At 41.6% G+C, this 18,591-nt stretch overlaps 1 long non-coding RNA gene across 1 annotated transcript; it reads left to right on the plus strand.

Moving 5' to 3' along the window:
- Positions 1-204: 204 nt before the first annotated feature.
- Positions 205-6,866, plus strand: LOC112819196 (uncharacterized). Its single transcript, XR_003206783.2, has 3 exons — positions 205-317; positions 4,626-4,775; positions 5,973-6,866. It is a non-coding gene; the product is annotated as an uncharacterized lncRNA (long non-coding RNA).
- The last annotated feature ends 11,725 nt before the right edge of the window (positions 6,867-18,591 follow it).

Here is an 18,591-nt window from a genome sequence, read left to right on the forward strand (position 1 = left end):
AAGGTCCAGTTTACCCTTGCTTGGGACCGAACAAGATCTATGGTAAAGTGGGAGAGAAGGAAGAAAGATCCAGTGCTGAATCAGTCAAGGAAGGCTTCCTGGAGGACATAGACTTAAAATAAGAGATAGAACTTAGAGACTGGCATAAAAAAGGGGAAACTACATTCTTTTTCTCCTCCCAGGTGTTGGTGGCAATCTGGTGGCCATTCAGACCAGCCGGATCTCCACCTACCTGCACATGTGGAGCACGCCTGGCGTTCTCCCCCTCTGGATGAAACAGTTCTGGCCTAACCCATGCTCCACTTTCTGCACCTCAGGTGGGTCTGGTGTCTTCCAGAGGCCATGTGGCCATTTCTTTACACAAGTAAAAATTGCCATCATTGGAATCTGCTCTGTAGCAACAGATGTCTAAGACCAGTGCTGACCTCAGCCCAGATCATCGTCAAGGACACAGCTCCTCCTCCCAGAGACCTAACTCCCTATCTCTGCCTCTAGTTGATTCATCCATTCATTCAGATATTTAATTCTGCCAGGTGCTAGGTGTCAGGTTGCAGTGATGAGTCAGAGAAAGCTGATTCTTGCCCACATGGATTTACATGATCTAGAAGAGCAGATAAACATACCAAAAAAGGAGCATTTAACTACGAATTATGGCATGTTTTAAAATAAAAAAGTACAGGGTTCAGTGGAAGGAATTACAGGAGATATTGAGATTTGGGTTTGGCAAGTTCCTCTCTGAGGATGATGGGGGGAGCAGGGGAGGGTGTGGGGGGAGGAGGCGTGCTGGAGCAAGAGGAGCGTTTGAGGCAGGGAGGACAGCCTGAGCAAAGGCTCAGAAGCAGGAAGGAGCTTGGTAAGTCTGAAGAACTGAAAGGCCAGGGAGGCCTGAGCAAAACGAGCAAGGGAGAGGATGGAGGAAGCTGAGACCAGGGAGGGAAGGGTTTCGTTATAGGTCCTTGAAGCTTGAGGAAGGGAGACTGGATTCTATTCTGAGAACCACTGGAAACCTTTTGAGGTCTTTTCTTTTTGTTACTTTTAAAACTTGGATCTTTTCTCCCACTGCATTTTCTATTAATCATTTCCTTTCTGTTTCAAGAACTACCTTTAGGGCACCTGGGTGGCTCAGATGGTTAAGCATCTGCCTTTGGCTCAGGTCATGATCCCAGGGTCCTGGGATCGAGTCCCGCATCAGGCTCCCTGCTCAGCGGGGAGCCTGCTTCTCCCTCTGCCTCTCTTTCTCTCTGTCTCTTATGAATAAATAAAAAAAAAAGAGCTACCTTTAGCCATTCTTTTAGGGTAGATTTGCTGGCACATTCCTGAAGGATATTTTTGCCAGATATAAAATTCAAGGTTGATGGTTCTTTTCAGCACTTGAAAAATGTGCCACTTTCTTCTGAATCCCCTGGTTTCTGATGGTAATTACTGTCATTTGAATTATTTTTTTGTCTTTTGTTTGTTTCAAGACTTTTTCTTTACTTTTTAGTCTTTGAGTTGTGATGCACATTGGTGTGGATTTCTGAGGGTTTACCATGTTTGGGGTTTATTGAGCTCCTTGAGTACATGGATTTATCTTTTGCCAAATTTAGGAAATTTCAAGCCATGATTTCTTTGATACACCTTCAGCCCCACTGTCTTTTTCCTTTCCTTCCTGTATTCTGATGACATGATGGTGGATCTTTTGTTACAGTCCCACAAGCCCTAGAGTCTCTGTTCAGTTTTTCCCCCAGCCTATTTTATTCTCTCTTATTCATATTGGCTAATTTCCATAGTTTTTTTTCAAGTTCATGGATTCTTTCCTCTGCCCTCTTCACTCTGCTAGTCATCCCTTGCATTGAGTTGTTTGGGGTTTTTTTGGCTATTGTATTTTTTCAGTTTTAAAGTTTCCACATGGGTCTTCTTTGTATCTTCTGTTTCTTTTCTGAGACTTTCTAATTTTTTTACCAAAACTTTCTATTTTTATTATTTGTTTCAAGTATATTTGTAATTGCTGGTTGAAGCACTTCTACAATGGATTCCTTAAAATTGCTTTCAGATAATTCTGCCATCTGTGTCATCTCATTCTTAGTGTCTGTTGGTTGTCTTTTCAAGTTGAATTTTTTTTCTTTTATAAGAAGTGATTTCAGATTGAATCCCAGGCATTCGGGGTATATATTATGAAACTCTGGATCTCATTTAAATCTCTTTCAGCTACCTTTTCTGACACTGCACTACTGAAGGAAAGGGAATGCTTTGCTTCCTTACTGCCAGGTGGGGGTAGAAGTCCAGGTTTCCCCCCACCCCTACCAAACCCACCACCTCTGTTCATACACTGGGGGAAGAGGAGCACTTCATTGCTGGTGGGCTGGGGAGGGGTCCACGTTCCTCTGACACCACCCTGGCTGAGAGGGAGAGGAAAGCTTTGTTATTGCTGCCCACATGGCTTTCACAGACATGGTTGAGTGGGGAGCTCATTACCACCAGGCAGAGTACTGCTTACTCTCCACTCAGCCTTCTCTATCCCACCTCAACCAGAGGGGTGAGTGGCACATTCCACCTAGATTTGGTCAGAAGTCCAGGCTCCCCTCTTGGCCTTTGCTGATGGAAGTGGGGCTGCAGTTTTTCCTGTGATGTTTGGCTGAAATAGAGAAGTTGTTGCCTAAAAGTTCTGTGTTTTGCTAGGCTATCCCTCTTATGGACTTTTGGCTAGACAGAGCGGGCTTTTGTTGAGGTTTTTTTTTTTTTTTTTTTTTTTTTTTTTGTCCTGTGGCCATTTACATTTTTGGTTTTTTTTTTGCTCTAGCATCTGGTCTGGGATATATGAGGCAAAACTCCCTCAAAACAACAACTCAGGGAATTCATTTCTGTGTTTGTTGGGTCCCCAGGTCCCTGGCCAGCCCACCTTTTCTCTCCACCTTTTCAAATCTTCTTATGTTTGTTTTATATATAATGTCCAGGGTTTTTAGTTGTATTTAGTGAGAGGAATAGGAAGAAATATGTCTAGCCATCTTGTCTTGAAGTGAAAATTACCATTGAATTTTCTGATTTGTCATTTATATATAGAAAATCTATTTCTAGGGGCGTCTGGGTGGCTCAGATGGTTAAGCGTCTGCCTTCAGCTCAGGTCATGATCCCGGGGTCCTGGGATCAAGTCCTGCATCGGGCTCCCTGCTCCTTGGGAGCCTGCTTCTCCCTCTGCTTCTCTCTCTCTCTCTCTCTCCCCCTCTCTCATGAATAAATAAATAAAATCTTTTAAAAAAAGAAAATCTATTTCTATTTCTCTATTATTTCTGTATCTGTCTTAGTTCAGCTGCTATAATGGAAGTATAGAATGGGTGGCTCATAAATACAAGAAGCTTATTTTTTATAGTTGTAGTTTGTGGAAGTTCAAGGTCAAGGCACTAGCAAATTTTGTCTGGTGATGGCCTGCTTCCTAGTTTGTAGACAGCTGTCTTCTCACTGTGTCCTCACATGGTGGAAGGGGTGAAGTGTCCGAGATGTCTTTTATAAGGTTATAAGCACTAATGACATTCATGAGTGCTGTACCCTTATGACCTAATCATCTCCAAATACCATCACATTGAGGATTAGATTTACAACATATGGATCTGGGTGGTGGAGGACACCCAGATGCTATAGCAGCATCTAAATATTTTACTGAATTCTTATTTATATAATGTTTCTATAGATTTTCTTGAGTTTTAGGACCAGCTACCAATAGAAATTATTTATTTTGCTTCTACTTTTTTTTTTCCAAAGAATCTTTTCATACCTTGTCTAATTTTTCATCATGAAAAGATTTTGGAGCTCTTGAGTGTTCTCAGCCTCTCTACATATTATTTTATGGTAGTGTTTTTAGCTTCTAAGCTGTATGATTGTTCCTCCTCTTTCTTGTTAGTTTGATGAAATATATTAACTCAGAGGCAAATGGAGACTTTTTATTGAAACTCTATTTCTGTTGAGAAGTCAGTTGCATTCATATGTTACAATTTTTAAGTGTGTGTGGTTGGGGCAAGGAAGTCACACTTCTTGCAGAGTCTCAAATTCTCAGAGTACTGAAGCCAAAAGAGAATGTGCCAAATGAGTCCCAGAGGCTTAGCGTGAGGAAGGGGCTGCCTGAGGCCTCCCATGAGTGTGCCACCCTTCCCTGGATTACTAATTCCACATGCTGAGCCTTCATTCGCCCACATTCCAGAGCTCTCTTCCACCTTAAGCCCTTTGCATGTTCCCTTTCCTCTGCCCAGAGTCCTTTCCTCCAGATTCATATCTCAGCCTAGATGTCATCTTCTCTTGAGGGCTTCTAGTCTCCAGTATTCATCCTACTAATATACACTTTGTTCTCTACCACATTATCCTGGTTTATTTTCATCCTCACACTGGTCAGTTTGAAATGACTTTTCTTGTTTGTTTCTGCTACTCAATTCTGGTTTTTTTTCCTCTCTCTCTCTTCCCTAAAATGTCAGTTCCATGAGGGAAGGGACAAGAGTATATCCCCATATGCAAGAACGTGCCTGTCACACAGTAGGTGCTCAGTAAACACTCATGTAATAGATAAATGAATGTGGATGCCTCACTGGAGACTGCCACATGCCAAGGTGGCTTCTGCTGCCCAGCACGTCACACAATCTCCTTGGTTTTCTTTTTTCCAGAAATTAATTCCATATCAGCCCGAGTCCTGCTCTGTCTGGTGGTTCCGGGCCATCTGATTTTTTTTCTACATCATCTACTTGGTGGAAGGTCATTTGGTCCCAGACAGTAAGATCTTTGTGGTGTTCTATCTGCTAGCAAGCCTGATCCAGGTGAGGATGACTATAGCAGTATCAGAGCAGCATTCAGTGGTTGGTCAGCCGGCAAGATTTGTCTTGGTTGGTGGGGGGGGGGGTTCTAGGACCCCCATCTTACAAGAGTCAACTTGTTCAAGCCCAAGGGCATGATCCAGACAGAGAGGCCATTCCACACTCTGTATTGCACACTTCACACTGCACATTCCACACAGCACATGCTACACTGCATATTTAATAGGGTACACCCCCCACAAGGCACGCTCCATACTACGTATAGCACACTGCACACTCCTCAGGACCAAAGGTTCATCCTGAAGTTGCAGCAAGTTGCTGTGAAGCAAGTTGATGACTGGGTCCAACCGATAAACTGTGCCATGCACACCAACCATCACAGACAGGGTGGGCAGAGACCAGCCCCCTGCTGGAGTGTTGCTGAAAGGCATGCAAGGACTTTAGTCAGGGCTGGATGGTGATAAGGACATGATGAAAGAGATTAAGCTGGTGCCTGCCTCTGGGTAGTACTCAGCAGACTGTCTGCCCGGACTAGCTGACTGATGCCCCTCGTGGGCCCAGGTTGTCTGCAGAGATAACTGTGGACACTGATGGGCAATTCTAGGAGGACAGTGCTAGAGCTAGGGACTGACGTGCTCAAATCTCCCTGAGTTAGGTCATGTACAATTGCAGCATGTCCCTGACCCTGAATAGTGGGTTGGGGCACTCTGACAAACTGTCTTGAGCAGGAGCACGGAAAGGGCTGGAGTCAGCCTGGGACAGGGGACCGAGGAGCCCTGGAATGAAGCCAGGACTGTGCTCACTACTGGCACTTTCAGGAAAGCCTTACTGTCCAAAGCTGCCCATACAAGGGCTTCCAACAAACTCAAATTGAAGTCCCAATAAGGTCTATGTCTTGAGTTTTCAAGGACAGTGAGAGGAGTTGGTGTAGCAGAGATGGTCTGTCTGGCACCTCAGTTTGCCACAAGTAGGACCTGACCACAGGGAAGGAGGCTAGGCAAGTATGGATAAGGGTGGACTTCCTGCCTCTGCATGAGCTCAGAGCTGGGCACTGACCCCAAGAAAAGCTAGAGGAAGGGGGCTCCTTGGAGTGGACATGTCCACCTTGGTATCTGCCTTTGAAATTTGCTAGTGTTTCTTAGTGACACTTGACTCTCTGACTTAGTTGTTATTTTTTGTGTCTGCTTGCTCTTGTGCCAGGTGACGATTCTTCTGTACCTGGCAGAAGTGATGGTTCGGCTGACATGGCACCAGGCCCTGGATCCAGACAACCACTGTATCCCCTATCTCACAGGGTTGGGGGACCTCCTAGGGACTGGCCTTCTGACACTCTGCTTTCTTATCAACTGGTTATTGAGGAGTGATGCAGGGCTGGATGGTTTCTCAGAACCATCATCTGGACCTCCCTAATGAGCCCAGGCAGCCCCAGTTTCTCAGTAGAATTTTCCTTCACACCAGCAGGGTACAGAATACAGTTTCTCCCTGCCTGGGTCCTCAGGAAGGATGGTTGACACCCTGCCTCTGCAGTGGCCCTTTGTCAGTCTGCTAAGGACACTAACACACATCTTGACTCTGGAGTTGGAACCTGAGCTTATGAGGGTGAGGGAGGCCTGAAATCAGAAGCATTGTTTGTGTATGAATGTGACTGCATGTTCCCAGACATAAGTGCACACTCATGTGCTTGGTGAGTGCAAATGAGTGTGCATGTGTGTGTGGAGAGCAGGGGACTCTGGCCTGAAGACGCTGAAGGAAGAGACATGTCCAGTGCACTTGGGAGATATGCTGTCACTGTTCTGTGCCCATGCAGCCTGGATTGGGGAGGAGCAGGAATGAGATGCCTTCTGTGCCCAAGCCTCAGGACTGAGCTGTGACTTAAGCACAGTCTTCACCAGGTCTGAGCTTCATGGGCCATTTTGCCAGTGTGCCTGCAAATGTGCAGCCCTTCCCAAGACAGCCCTTCCTTGCACACCCTTCATCTGTTCCCAGTATTTAATCCTGTTAATGTTTTTTCTTTTTTTCTTTTTATGTTTAAGCAAAACTTCTGTTTAGATTTTAATGATCAGAGAAGTATAAAATAAAACATAGATTATATTATACTTGGCCTTTGTGTCCTTAAAGATAGTTAATGCCACCATGAGACTTGGGGTCTATAAGTAACAAAAACCTCTGGTGTTTCTCTAGTGTCTGTTTCTCAAACTGTGGTCTCCAGCATAGAAGCATCAACAGCATGGGGAAACTTGTTAGAAATGCAAGTTGTTTACCCTCCCTCCCCTAGGCCTGCCAAATCAGCCTGTCTTGGGGTAGAGCTCAGCAATGTAGGTTTAATAAGCCCTCCATGTTGTTCTGATACACTCTCACATTTGAGAACCACTACTCCAGAATGCCCTCACTTTTTTAAAATATATGTTTACTTCCTGATTTTTTTAAAATTTATTAAGTTTATTTATTTAGAGAGCACACACGAGTTGGGGGAGGGCAGAAGGAGAGAGAGAATCTCAAGCAGACTCCATGCTGAGCATGGAGACCAACACAGGGCATAATCCTATGACCCCAAGATCATGACCGGAGCTGAAATCAAGAGTCAGATGCTCAACTGACTGAATCACCCAGGCGCCTCCTACTTCTTGTTTCTTATTAACTCATCATAACAACTTTAGCCATGGTTTGGACTGAGGATTATTATCTTCATCTGGTAAAAACAGGTATTTACTTATTAATTTAGCACATATGGACATGGGCCATCTTGTATCAGTGCCCCAGAAGGAAAGAGGTGGCATCCTAAGTGGTGTAATTGGGCAGGGCTTGAAGAAGGGACAGTTTATAGATACATGGGGAAGGGGAACAATGGTGAAGCACCTTATGCCTGGTCACAGTTAAGGGGTTGTTACCACCAGAAACTCCCCTGAACTGGGGAGTGATTAGGAGTGGGATTATCTGAGGTTGGGTGAAGGGGCATCTCTATTTAAAAAAACAGCTACCATCAGCTGTGGCCTGACAGAGAGAGATCCATGGGAATAAATACCCAACCTTATTCTCTGCTTACCCTTTAAACTGCTAGTGTCTCCCATTAGCCAAACCCAACCAGAAGTTAAATGACTGGTGGTGTCATTTATGGATGGTTCCATAAATATATAGAGGTCTCAGCCCCCCTGGGGCTCAGAGCCAGTTGAGGGTGGAGAGTGGTTCTGGAGAGGCAAGTGGAGAATATCCAGCACACCTAGGTACCAAGTCCTAGGCTAAGTACTGGGGATGCACTTGTGGGCAAAGCATTCATCATCCCTCTCTCAAGGGTCTATAGGGGAGATGGTCAATAATAGACATTATAGGTTTGTGACAACATGGATGGACCTAGAGGGTATTATGCTAAGTGAAATAAGCAGACAGAGAAAGATAAATACCATGTGGTTTCACTCATATGTGAAATCTAAAAAAAAAAAAAAAAAAGAATAAACAAAAAGAATCAGACCTATAAATACACTGATGGTTGCCAGAAGGAAGTGGGGCATGGGGATTGGCAAAATGGGTGAAGTGGAGTGGGAGGTACAGTCTTCCAATTATGGAATAAGTCACAGGGATAAAAGGCACAGCATAGAGAATATAGTCAATGATATTATGATAGTGTTGTATGGGGACAGAGAGCAGCTATATTGGTGAGCGAGCATAATGGGAAGAGATGTTGAATCCCTATGATGTATGCCTGAAACTAATAGTGTGTCAACTATACTCAAAAAATTGCTTAAATAAATAACACTACACCAACAAGTGTTAAAATTTTAGCTCTGATAAATCTTGCAAAAGAGAAGAATATGGTGCTGCAGAAGTATGTAACGAGAGCTAAAACTTATTGAACACTTATTGTGCCATGTTCTGAGCATTTTAAATGTGTAAACTCAGTGTAATAGCCTCACAGCAACCTTATGTTATAGGTATGATAGATCATCCCCATTTATAGATGAGGAGACAGCCATTTTGAGGTCTCTTCACTTTCCCAGGATCCTTTGGTGAGTGGTGACAATCTGGCTGAGACCCAAGCTATGCAAGTAGTAAAAGTATTTGACCAAGACAGGAGCTCAGGAAAGATTTTTCTTCAGGAAGTGCCATGTAAGCTGAGATTCAAGAATAAGCAGGAGTAAATCAGCAATGAGCGAAGAGGTTTGGGTGGAAGGTAGAGCATTCAGAAAGATGGATCTTATCATAGGTAAAGGGGGAGCAGAGTAGAGGGGCCACTACTGAAACTTGAGTTCCTGCAACATTTAATGACCAAGGGAGTATGATCCTGCAATGCAGAGGCAGAGAAGAGACATGGGAGAGGTAAGGAGAAAAAAAAAAAAAAACAGGAGAGCATCATGTTTGGAGACCAAAGAAGTGTATTATAGAAAGAGAAAGTGGTCCAATGCTTTGAAACTAGAACTCAATCACAAGAGGAAAGTCAGAAAGAACTCAAATACATGGAGGCTAAAGAGCATCCTACTAAAGAATGAATGGGTCAACCAGAAAATTAAAGAATTTTTAAAAATTCATGGAAACAAATGAAAATGAAAACACAACTGTTCAAAATCTTTGGGATGCAGCAAAGGCAGTCCTAGAAAGTGTATAGCAATACAAGCCTTTCTCAAGAAACAAGAAATTTCTCAAATACACAACCTAGCCCTACACCTAAAGGAACTGGAGAAAGAACAGCAAATAAAGCCTAAACCCAGCAGGAGAAGAGAAATAATAAAGATCAGAACAGAAATCAATGAACTAGAAACCAAAAGAACAGTAGAACAGATTCAATGAAACTAGGAGCTGGTTCTTTGAAAGAATTAACAAGATTGATAAACCCCTGGCCAGACTTATCAAAAAGAAAAGAGAAAGGACCCAAATCAAAAAAATCATGAATGAAAGAGGAGAGATCACAACCAACACCAAAGAAATACAAACAATTATAAGAACATATTATGAGCAACTCTATGCCAGCAAATTAGATAACCTGGAAGAAGTGGGTGCATTCCTAGAGATGTATCAACTACCAAAACTGAACCAGGAAGAAATAGAAAACCTGAACAGACCTATAACCACTAAGGAAATTGAAGCAGTCATCAAAAATCTCCCAAGAAACAAAAGCCCAGGGCCAGATGGCTTCCCAGGGGAATTCTACCAACCATTTAAAGAAGTATTAATACCTATTCTTCTGAAACTGTTCCAAAAAATAGAAATGGAAGGAAAGCATCCAAACTCGTTTTATGAGGCCATTACCTTTATCCCCAAACCGAACAAAGACCCCATCAAAAAGGAGAATTACAGGTCAATATTCCTGATGAACATGGATGCAAAAATTCTCACCAAAATGCCAGCCAATAGGATCCAACAGTACATTAAAAGGATTATTCACGACGACCAAGTGGGATTTATTCCTAGGCTGTAAGGTTGGTTCAACATCTGCAAATCAATCAATGTGATACAATACATTAATAAAAAAAAGAAAAAGAACCATATGATCCTGTCAATAGATGCAGAAAAAGCATTTGACAAAGTACAGCATCCTTTCTTGATCAAAACTCTTCAGAGTGTAGGGATAGAGGGTACATACCACAGTATCATAAAAGCCATCTATGAAAAACCCACAGCGAATAACATTCTCAATGGGGAAAAACTGAAAGCTTTCCCCCTAAGGTCAGGAACACAGCAGAGATGTCCACCCTCACCACTGCTACTCAACATAGTATTAGAAGTCCTAGCCACAGCAATCAGACAACAAAAAGGAATAAAAGGCATCCAAGTTGGCAAAGAAGTCAAACTCTCACTCTTTGCAGATGATATGATACTTTATGTGGAAAACCCAAAAGACTCCACCCCAAAACTGCTAGAACTCCTACAGGAATTCAGTCAAGTGGCAGGATATAAAATCAATGCACAGAAATCAGTGGCATTCCTATACACCAACAACAAGACAGAAGAAAGAGAAATTAAGGAGTCGATCCCATTTACAATTGCACCCAAAACCATAAGATACCTAGGAATAAATCTAACCAAGGAGGCAAAGAATCTGTACTCAGAACATTATAGAATACTCATGAAAAAAATTGAGGAAGACACAAAGAAATGGAAAAACGTTCCATGCTCATGGATTGGAAGAACAAATATTGTGAAGATGTCAAAGCTACCTAGAGCAATCTACACATTCAATGCAATCCCTATTAAAATACCATCCACTTTTTTCAAAGAAATGGAACAAAAAATCCTAAAATTTGTATGAAACCAGAAAAGACCCCGAATAGCCAGAGGAATGTTGAAAAAGAAAAGCAAAGCTGGTGGCATCACAATTCTGGACTTCAAGCTCTATTACAAAGCTGTCCTCATCAAGACAGTATGGTCTGGCATAAAAACAGACAGAGATCAATTGAACAGAATCGAGAGCCCAGAAATGGACCCTCAACTCTATGGTCGACTAATCTTCGACAAAGCAGGAAAGAATGTCCCATGGAAGAAAGACAGTTTCTTCAACAAATGTTGTTGGGAAAATTGGACAGCCACATGCAGAAGAATGAAACTGGACCATTTCCTTACACCACACACAAAAATAGACTCAAAATGGTTGAAAGGCCTCAATGTAAGACAGGAGTCCATCAAAATCCTAAAGAACAAGGCAGCAACCTTTTCGACCTCAGCCACAGCAAATTCTTCCTAGAAACATCTCCAAAGGCAAGGGAAGCAAAGGCAAAAATAAACTATTGGAACTTCATCAAGATAAAAAGCTTTTGCACAGCAAAAGAAATAGTCCACAAAACCAAAAGACAACCAACAGAATGGGAGAGGATATTTGCAAATGACATATCATAGAAATGGCTAGTATCCAAAATCTATAAAGAACTTATCAAACTCAACACCCAAAAAACAAATGATCCAATCAAGAAATGGGCAGAAGACATGAACAGACATTTTTCCAAAGAAGACATCCAAATGGTCAAAGACACATGAAAAAGTGCTCAACATCGCTCAGCATCAGGGAAATCCAAATCAAAACCTCAATGAGATACCACCTCACACCCGTCAGAATGGTTAAAATTAACAAGTCAGGAAACGACAGATGTTGGTGGGGATGTGGAGAAAGGGGAACCCTCCTACACTGTTGGTGGGCTGCAAGCTTGTGCAGCCACTCTGGAAAACAGTATGGAGGTTCCTCAAACAGTTGAAAATAGAGCTACCATACAATCCAGCAATTGCAGTACTGGGTATTTACCCCAAAGATACAAATGTAGGGATCCGAAGGGGTATGTGCACCCCGATGTTTATAGCAGCAATGTCCACAATAGCCAAACTGCAGAAAGAGCCAAGATGTCCATCGACAGATGAATGGATAAAGATGTGGTATATATACACAATGGAATATTATGCAGCTATCAATAGGAATGAAATCTTGCCATTTGCAGTGATGTGGATGGACCTGGAGGGTATTATGCTGAGCGAAATAAGTCAATCAGAGAAAGACATGTATCATATGACCTCATTGATATGAGGAATTCTTAATCTCAGGAAACAAACTAAGGGTTGCTGGAGTGGTGGGGGGGTGGGAGGGATGGGGTGGCTGAGTGATAGACATTGGGAAGGGTATGCGCTATGGTGAGCGCTATGAACTGTGTAATACTGTTGAATCACAGACCTGTACCTCTGAAACAAATAATACATTATGTGTTAAAAAGAAGAAGAAGAAGGAGAAGGAGGAGAATGAGAAGAAGATAGTAGGAAGGGTAAAATGAAGGGGGGGAAATCGGAGGGGGAGACAAACCATGAGACACTATGGACTCTGAGAAACAAACTGAGGGTTCTAGAGGGGAGGGGTTGAGGGGAGGGGTTAGCCTGGTGATGGGTATTAAAGAGGGCCATACTGCATGGAGCACTGAGTGTTATATGCAAACAATGAATCACGGAACACTACACCAAAAACTAATGATGTCATGTATGGTGATTAACATAACATAATAAAAAAAAATTTTTTTAAAGCAAAAAAAAAGAGAAAGAAACCAGGTAGGAAATGGCTAACATACTGGGAATATTTGTACATACCAAAATACCACTACTTCGTTGTCTTGGTATCTGAGTGGTCCTGGGAAGGTTCTTTTGCTCCTCAGCAGGTGTGGGATGTGCACCAGAGACTGGCTCTGGTGATCTGGCCATTGTATTCTGTCATCTCCCCTTTGAGCATGCAGGGAATTATGCTATCAAAACATTGACAATGAGACCAGTAAATAAATGAATAAATAAAATGAAAAAAAAACACAAAAAAAGAGAAATTGGTCATTAGTGTCTAATTTTATTCAGATCCAAGGAATTCAAGGACTTAAAAATGCTTTTTGGATTTAGAGACAAGATGGTCCTGGTGCAAACTGTTGTGGAAGACTTAGGGGGATAAGGGGCATATTGGTAAACGGATGGGGAGTGAGTAAGACTTTAATGGAAATACTAGGCATTTCAGAAAGTTTGATTCTCAAAGGAGAGACGTGGGTGGTATGGGATTGGACCAGATCCAAATCTAGAAAGTCCAGCCTGTCTGCCAGACCAGAGATCTGTCCACTTCTATGAGGATTCATTTTGACCAGGCCATTAAGTTTCATTCAATGGCCTCCTTGCCAAAGGTTTTGAGACAGGGAAACTAAAGGGACCCAATGAAAGAAAACGCTCTTTTGCTGATTTTCCTACTTCTTGCTAGAACTTGTACCCCCACCTTACACATGCCTTAATGAATGTCCACCTTATAAATGTCAAGGAGTTAACGATTTCTTTGGAGTCTTCCAGCACAATAGGTAACATCTAAGGAGTGGCCAGGTGAGGTCACCATGAATGTTTCTCAAGACCAAACACTTTGACACCAAGATCCCTGGCTCCAGGGTATAAATGAATTATGGAGGACACCTGAGTCCTCATCCTTGTTTGACTAGTTCCTGGATACCCAAGAGAACATGTACACAAAACCGCTGTCCTCATTAAAAACTCCAGACCCTAAGCAAAGAGAGACTTACGCTCCTTTTCCTTTCTGAGTCTCCCAGACATTCTGTCTGTATGTGCTCTAGGTCTTCAATAAACTCTGTTCTTACTTCCTCTCAGCTCATTTGATTTTCTTCCTGCATGAAGCCAAGGACCCTCTTGGCTGGTCCTCTGGGATGCCTCTGGGTCCTTGGACCCGGTATGCCCATATCAGTTTCATTAGAAAAATTTTCTTGATTTTCTTTTTTAGTCTGCATCTTACATTCCTGATGTTTGGAATCTGTTGCTCCTGTCCCATAGGAACCAACAAAGTTGCTGCCAACAAAATCCCTCCTCTGAAACCAAAGGCATATTGCACCAGGAAAAGCCTGTTGAAACAAATTTACCAGAAATAGAACTCTAATATAAAAAGAAAATAGTTGGGTGCCTGGGTGGCTCAGATGGTTGGGCGTCTGCCTTCGGCTCAGGTCATGATCCCAGGGTCCTGGGATCGAGTCCTGCATCGGGCTCCCTGCTCCTTGGGAGCCTGCTTCTCCCTCTGCTTCTCTCTCTCTCTCTCTCTCTCTCTCTCTCTCTCTCTCTCTTGCTGTCTCTCATGAATAAATAAAATCTTTTAAAAAATTTTAAAAAAGAAAATAGTTTTGGGGCATCTGGGTAGCTCAGTCAGTTGTTTATAACTTCTTCTTAGGTCATGATCTCAGGGTCCAGGGATCAAGCCCCATGGTGGACTCCCTGCTCAGTGGAGAGTCTTGCTTCTCCCTCTCCCTCTGGCCCTCCTCTCCACTCGTGTACTCTCTCTCTCTCTCAAATAAATAAAATGTTTTTAAAAAAAGAAAATAGGGGGAAGCAAGATGGTGGAGGAGTAGAGGACCCTATTTCAACCGGTCCCCTGAACTTAGCTGGATATCAACCAAACCAGTCTGAACACCCATAAAATCAGCCTGAGATGTAAGAATGTATATCTGGACCTCTACAAGCAGAAAGTCACAGCTTTTTGCAAGGTAGGAAGTGCAGAGTCGTGAGTTTGGAAGATAAACAGAAGGGGGAGGGAGCCTCCATAAGCTGGCTCCTGGAAAGTGATATAACACCAGAAGGTAAATGGAACCCTTAGAAATCAGCTCTAGGGAGAAACATCCCTCTCTGAAAGGGGCTCTGGAAATAAAAAGGCAGAATTCTAGGTAAAGCATTGTGGTCTCAGGATATGAGAAGCCTCAGAGACTATGGACTCCAGGAAACAGAGAGAGGGTTTCAGAGGGGAGGGTGTGGGGGGATGAGTTAGCCCAGTGATGGGTATTAAGGAGGGCGTGTATTGCAATGAGCATTGGGTGTTATATGCAAACAATGAATCATGGAACACTACATCAAAAACTAATGAAGTACTGTGTGGTGACTAACATAACATAATTTTTAAAAGAAAAATGAATAAATAAATATGAACTGTCTCATTTAAAGGAGTTAAATACCTATTCTTCAAAAACTGTTCCAATATATAGAAATAGAAGGAAAACTTCCAAACTCATTCTACAAAGGCAGCATTACCTTGATTCTGAAGCCAGACAAAATCTCCACTAAAAAGGAGAATTACAGACCAATTTCCTTGATGAACATGTATGCAAGAATTCTCAATAAGGTAATAGCAAATTGAATGGGACAGTACATTAAAAGAATTATTCACCATGATCAAGTGGCATTTATTCCAGAGCTGCAAGCATAGTTCAATATTTGCAAATCAATAAATATGATACACCACATTAATAAAAGAAAGGATAAGAACCATAGGATCCTCTCAACAGATGCAGAAAAGACATTTGACAAAATATAGCATCCATTCTTGATAAAAACCCTCAAGATAGTAGGGTAGGTGGAACATACCTCAGCATCAGAAAAGCCATATACAAAAGACCCACAGCTAGGGGAAAAATTGAAAGCCTTTCCCCTACAGTCAGGAACAAGACAAGAATGTCCACTCTCACCATTAGCATTTAACATAGTACTAGAAGTCTTAGCCTCAGCAACCAGACAACAAAAAGAAATAAAATCTGGAAGGAAGAAGTCAAAGTTTCATGATGCTTTATGTAGAAAACCCAAAAGATTCCACCAAAAAAATTGCTAGAACGAATACATGAGTTCAGCAAAGTTGCAGGATATAAAATCATCGTGCAGAAATCTGTTGCATTTCTATACACCAATAATGAAGCAGCAGAAAAACAAATCAAAGAATTGATCCCATTTACAATTGTACCAAAAACAATAAAACACCTAAGAATAAACCTAACTAAAGAGGTAAAATATCTGTACTCTGAAAACTACAAAACAGCTATGAAAGGAAATGAAGAGGACACAAAGAAATGGAAAAACATTCCCATGCTCATGGGCTGGAAGAACAAACATTGTTAAAATATCTGTGCTACCCAAAGAAAAATCTACACATTTAATGCAATCCCTATCAAAATACCACCAGCATTTTTCACAGAGTTGGAACAAACAATCCGAAATTTGTATGAAACCACAAAAGACCCCCAATAACCAAAGCAATCCTAAAAAAGAAAAACAAAACTGGAGGCATCATGATTCCAGATTTCAAGCTATATTACACGCAAATGATGAATCATTGAACTCTACTTCTGAAACTAATGATGTACTAAAAGTTTGCTAATTGAATTTAAATATTTTAAAAAGAAACAAACCTCTAAGGATCAAGGCAGCATGGTACTGGCAAAAACAGACATATAGATCAATGGGACAAAATAGAGAACCAAGAAATGGACCCTCAATTCTATGGCCAACTAATCTTTGACAAAGCAGGAAAGAATATCCAATGGAAAAAAGGCAGTGTCTTCAAAAAATGGTGTTGGTTAAACTGGACAAACACATGCAGAAAAATGAAACTGGATCACTTTCTTACACCATACATAAAAATAAATTCAAAATGGATGAAGGACCTAAATGTGAGACAGGAAACCATCAAAATCCTAGAGGAGAAGGCAGGCAGCAAACCCATAGCAATTTCTTAACAGACACGTTGGCAAGGGAAGACCCAGAGGCAAGGGAAATAAAAGCAAAAACAAACTAGTGGGACTTCATCAAGATAAGAAGCTTCTGCACAGGGAACAGTCAACAAAACTAAAAGGCTGCCTATGGAATGGGAGGACATATTTGCAAATGACATACCTGTTAGTATCCAAATTCTATAAAGAACATATCAAACTCAATACCCCAAAACAAACAATCCAGTAAAGAAATGGGCAGAAGACGTGAATAAACACTTCTCTGAAGAAGACATCCAGATATCTAATAGAAACATGAAAAGATGCTCAATGTCACTCATCAAGGAAATACAAATCAAAACCACAATGAAATACCACCTCACAGCTGTCAGAATGGCTAAAATTAACACAAGAAAAAACAGGAGTTGACAAGGATGCAGAAGAAAAGGGATACCTCTTGCACTGTTGGTGGGAATATAAACTGTGCAGCCATTCTGGAGAACATATGGAGGTTCCTTAAAAACCAAAAATACACTGGGTGTTTTACACAACTCATTATTTCAAAACTAATGATGTACTATATGTTGGCTAATTGAATTTAAATTTTAAAAAATTTAAAATGGAAATACCCTAAAATCCAGCAATTGCAGTACTAGGTATTTACCCAAAGGATACAAAAATACTGATTCAAAGAGGCACATGCATGGAGCACTGGGTGTTATACACAAAAAATGAATCATGGAACACAACATCAAAAACTAATGATGTACTGTATGGTGACTAACATAACATAACATAACATAATAAAATAAAATTAAAATTATTAAATTAAATTAAAACAGTAAAAAAAATAAAAAACAAAGAGGCACATACACCCGCATGTTTATAGCAACATTATCAACAATAGCCAGACTCTGGAGAGAGCCCAAACGTCCATTGACTGATGAATGGATAAAGAAGTGGTGTATATATATATACAATGGAAAACTACTTAGCCATCAAAAAGAATGAAATCTTGCTATTTACAAGGATGTGGATGGAGCTAGAGTCTATCACACTAAGTGAAATAAGTCAGAGAAAGACAAATACCATATGTTCTCATTCATATGTGGAGTATTTTTCATTGCTACAAACTTATTTATTTATTTATTTATTTATTTTTAAAGATTTTATTTACTTATTCATGAAAGACAGAGAGAGAGAGAGGCAGAGGGAGAAGCAGGCTCCCAAGGAGCAGGCAGCCCAATGCAGGACTCGATCCCAGGACCCTGGGATCATGACCTGAGCCGAAGGCAGACGCCTAACCATCTGAGCCACCCAGTGCCCCGCTACAAACTTTTTTAAATTTAAATTCAATTAGCCAACATAGAATACATCCTTAGTTTTTCATGCAGTGTTAAATGATACATTAGTTACATATATACATATATATGTATCTATATTTCATATATAACACCCAGTGCTCATCACATCACGTGCCCTCTTTAATGCCCATCACTCAGTTACCCCATACCCCCACCGACCTCCCTTTCTGCAACCTTGTTTGTTTCCCAGAGTCAAGAGTCAGTCATGGTGGGAGGCGGAGCAAGATGACAGAGGAGTAGGAGACCTGGATTTCGTCTGGTCTCAGGAATTCAGCTGAATAGGGATCAAACCATTCTGAACACCTACGAACTCAACAGGAGATCGAAGATAAGAAGAGTAACAACACTCTGAACAGAAAAGCGACCACTTTCTGGAAGGTAGGATGTGCGGAGAAGTGAATCCCAGGCGATATTCGGGAGGATAGACAGCGGGGGAGGGGGCCTCCATAGGCCGCTTCTGGCAAGTGATAGAGCCATGGAGCACAAAATCGGACCTTTCAGAAG

Source organism: Callorhinus ursinus, unplaced genomic scaffold (assembly GCF_003265705.2).
Source record: "Callorhinus ursinus isolate GAN/ISIS: 27379988/994484 unplaced genomic scaffold, GSC_fseal_2.0 scaffold523, whole genome shotgun sequence".
Taxonomy (NCBI): domain Eukaryota; kingdom Metazoa; phylum Chordata; class Mammalia; order Carnivora; family Otariidae; genus Callorhinus; species Callorhinus ursinus.